Source organism: Plecotus auritus (assembly GCF_963455305.1).
Source record: "Plecotus auritus genome assembly, chromosome: 7".
Taxonomy (NCBI): domain Eukaryota; kingdom Metazoa; phylum Chordata; class Mammalia; order Chiroptera; family Vespertilionidae; genus Plecotus; species Plecotus auritus.
In genome coordinates, this window is record NC_137774.1 from 102278852 (window position 1) to 102283113 (window position 4262).

The following is a 4262-nucleotide window of genomic DNA, read 5'->3' on the forward strand; positions in this document are numbered from 1 at the left end:
TCATAAAACTCCTAGGACAAAATATAGGCAGTTAACTCTGACACCGCTCTTAGTAATAATTTTTTGGGTGTTTCTCCTTAGACAAGGATAATAAAAGAAAAATACAAACAAATGGGATTACATCAGACTTAATAGTTTTTGTATAGTGAAAAAAGGCCATCAGCAAAACAAAAATGGTGGAAGATATTCATCAATGATACATCTGATAAGGGGTTAATATACAGAATATATAAAAAACTCATACAACTTAACACAAAAAAATACAAACAAGTCAATTTAAAATGGGCAGAGGACCTGAATGGACATTTTTCCAAAGAAGACATACAGATGGCCAAAAGACACGAATAGATGCTCAACATCACTAATCATCAGAGAAATGTAAATTAAAACCACAGTGAGGTATCACCTCACACTTGTCAAAATGGTTATCAATAAACCAAACAAGTGTTGGTGAGGATGTGAAATAAAGGGCATTCTCATGCATTTTAGTGAAATTGTAAATTGTTGCAGTTACTATGGAACACAACATGATGTTTCTCAAAAAAATAAAAATAGAACTTCCGTAAGACACAGCATTTCTACTTCTGGGAATTTATCGAAAGAAATCCAAAACACTAATTTGAATACATTATGTTCACTGCAACATTATTTTTAATAACCAAGATATGGTAGCAAACTACATGTACATCAATAGACAGATGAATAAAGAAGATGTGGTGCACACACATTCATGGAATATTACTGGGATATAAAAAGAATGAAATCTTGCCATTTGCGAAAACATGGATGTACCTAGAGGATATCATGCTAAGTGAAATAAGTCAGAGAAAGAAAAACACCATATGACCCCACTTATATTTGGAACCTAAAAAAAAAAGTGAACTAACAAAACAGAAACAAACTCAAACATACAGTGAACAAACTGATGGCTGCCTGGTGGGAGTAGGGTTGGGTGAAGGGTGAAAAAGATGAAGGAATTAACAAGTATAATTTGCCCATTATAAAAAGTCATGCATATGTAAAGTACAGCATTGGGAATACAGTCAATAATATTTTAATAACTGTATAGGATATCAAATGGGTACTAGACTTGAGGTGATCACTCTGCAAGTTATGTAATTATCTAATCACTATATTGTACACCTGAAACTAATATAATATTGTATGTCATCTCTAAAATAAAAATAATTAAATGTATGCAATTAAAGTATGTGCCAAAAAAAGGCCTGGATCAATGAATTACCATAGTCAAACTGAAGGAAGAATACTAAAGAGAAATGAAATTCTGTGTGGTCATATGATCGAGGCAGGCCAGCTGGACCCCACCCGTGCATGAATTCGTGCACCGGGCCTCTAGTAGCTACATAATAGAAAAGGGGTTGAGAAAGGCATTCTGGAAAGAAGAGGAGAAAGGACAGTTTGCTGGGCATTAGGCAAAAACAGAGCTAAGAGAAGGAAATGCAAAAAATGATTTAGGGAAAGTAAAAGGTCGCAATTTTTAGGTTATGATAATACCAGTGGCCTGGTGCGTGAAATTCGTGCATGGGGGGCACTGTTCCTTGGCCCAGCCTGCACCCTCTCTAATCTGGGATCCCTCTCACAATCCAGAACTGCTGGCCCCTAACTGCTCACCTGCCTGCCTGCCTGATCACCTCTAACCACTCTGCCTGCCAGCCTGATCACCCCCAACTGCTCCCCCTTCCAGCCTGATCCTCCCCTGCCAACCTGCTTGACCCCAACTGCCCCCCCACAGGCCTGCTTATTCCCAACTGCCCCCCACTGCTGGCCTGCTTGCCCCACTGCCTCCCCCCCCCCCGCTGGCCTGCTTGCCCCAACTGCCCCCCCCCCCGCTGGCCTGCTTGCCACAACTGCCCCCCACTGCTGGCCTGCTCGCCCCCAACTGCCCCCCCTGCCGGTCTGCTCGCCCCCAACTGCTCCCCCTTCCAGCCTGATCCCCCCCCTGCCAACCTGCTTGCCCCCAACTGCCCCCCCCACTGGCCTGCTCGCCCCCAACTGCCCCCCACTGCTGGCCTGCTCGCCCCCAACTGCCCCCCCTGCCGGTCTGCTCGCCCCCAACTGCTCCCCCTTCCAGCCTGATCCCCCCCCCCTGCCAACCTGCTTGCCCCCAACTGCCCCCTCACTGGCCTGCTCGCCCCCTACTGCCCCCCACTGCTGGCCTGCTCGCCCCCAACTGCCCACCCCTCCGCCGGTCTGCTCGCCCCCAACTGCCCTGCCCTGCCAGCCTGATTGCCCCTAACCGCCTCTGCCTTGGCCCCACCACCATGGCTTTGTCTGAAAGGATGCCCAGAAGGTCTCCTGGTCTAATTAGCATATTACCCTTTTATTAGTTTAGATAACTTCTCCCTCAATTCCTCTGCAAAATCTTCAATCACACCTACATGACACTACAGTGCTTCTAGAGTGAACTCATTAGAGAAATCTTAAACTAGTCCTAAGATAAACTAAACCTCAGGACTAGACTAACATTTTGGAAACCTAATTTTACTAAAAAAAAATTAAACTTTAGTAGTTATTTTCCAAAGTGAAAATAACATTTTCTAAATAGTCACTAAATTGTTTCAGCAGTGTCAAATTTTCAAGTGTGGTATTTCATGTGTGGATATTTGCATGCATTTTAAAGTAATTAAATATATGAATCCTCATGTAGTGCATCATAAACTAATACTTTAGACAAAGAAGGATTTAAAAACTGAATAATGGCTAGTCAGATTTCTGATTTATGTGTCCCATCTATTCACACTCTCAATACATTATTTATCTCCCAAAGCATAGTAAGGATAGGTAAAATATAAAATGGGAAATATAAATCTAGAATCAAAATAAGAAAAATATCTTTGTAGTTTCTAAAGAGAATCCCAAAGCAGAGAAGAGAGCTATAGTCACATTCTTACAATTTAATGGAATTCAACTGCAGAAGGAAAAAAGTGTAACTGGAAGGTAAAGGTGATAAGGGTGCTTGCAGCTTGGTTTACTGAGAAAAGTCAGCAGTTAGATTAGTGTCCCTTCTGTTTAACAAGTTTTTAAAAACAGTCATCCTGAAATTCTGCCTGGAGCTTCAGTTTATACACAGAAAGAACCTTCCTCTATGAATTTCAGACATTCCTTATGAGATTATTTTACTTTTTTCTGAAACTTACCCTTTAGAAAAGAGCTTCCAAGATGAGGTGTCACGAATGGCTTGCAGATGTGCATGAGATATTGATAACCTTATACCTTAGTGTGGCACACGGAGATCAGAAATATTAGAATCCATAGGCAGCCATTTAGCTCTAAGATTCCCATCTACTTATGTTAGAATACAGCAGAAATATTATTCTTTTATTTTACATGTTTACTGTGATTTAAAAATGGTTGGAAATCAAAGTATTAGTTCCCCGTAAAAGCCTCATTATTAGATTGCTGGGGCTGCCATAACAAAATACAACAGATTGGTGGCTTAAAAAGGAGAAATTTATTTTCTCACAGTGGTAGAGGCTGGAAGGCCAAGATCAAGGTTTTGGCAGTTTGGGTTTCTTCTAAGGCCTCTGTTCTTGGTCTGCAGATGACCATCTTTATACTGAGTCTTCACACTGTCTTTTCTGGCAGTACACATCCCAGGTGCCCCTTTGCATGCCCAAATTTCCTCTTCTTTTAAGAACACCAGTCAGATTTGGTCCCATTTTTTAAAAAATATATTTTATTGAGTTTTTACAGAGAGGAAGGGAGAGGAATAGAGAGTTGAAACATTGATGAGAGAGAAACATCGATCAGCTGCCTCCTGCACACCCCCCACTGGGGATGTGCCCGCAACCAAGGTACATGCCCTTGACCGGAATCGAACCTGGGACCCTTCAGTCCACAGGCTGACGCTCTATCCACTGAGCCAAACCAGTTTCGGCTCGGTCCCATTTTAACAGCCGCATTTTAATTTGATCTCCAGGGTAAGCAGAAGGAAAGAAATAATAAAGATCAAAGCAGAAATAAATGGCATAAAGTATAAAAAAACAAACAACAATACAAAAGATCAATGAAACCAAGAGCTGGTTCTTTGAAAAGAAAAGCAAGATTAACCAACCTTCAGTCAGACTCACCAAGAAACAGAGGACCCAAATAAATAACATCAGAAATGAAAGAGGTGAAGTAACAATTGACATCACAGTAATACAAAGGATTATAAGAAAATACTATGAATAACTATATGCCATGAAACTGGACAATCTAGGTGAAATGGACAAATTCTTAGAAAGATAAAGAAGAAAGGG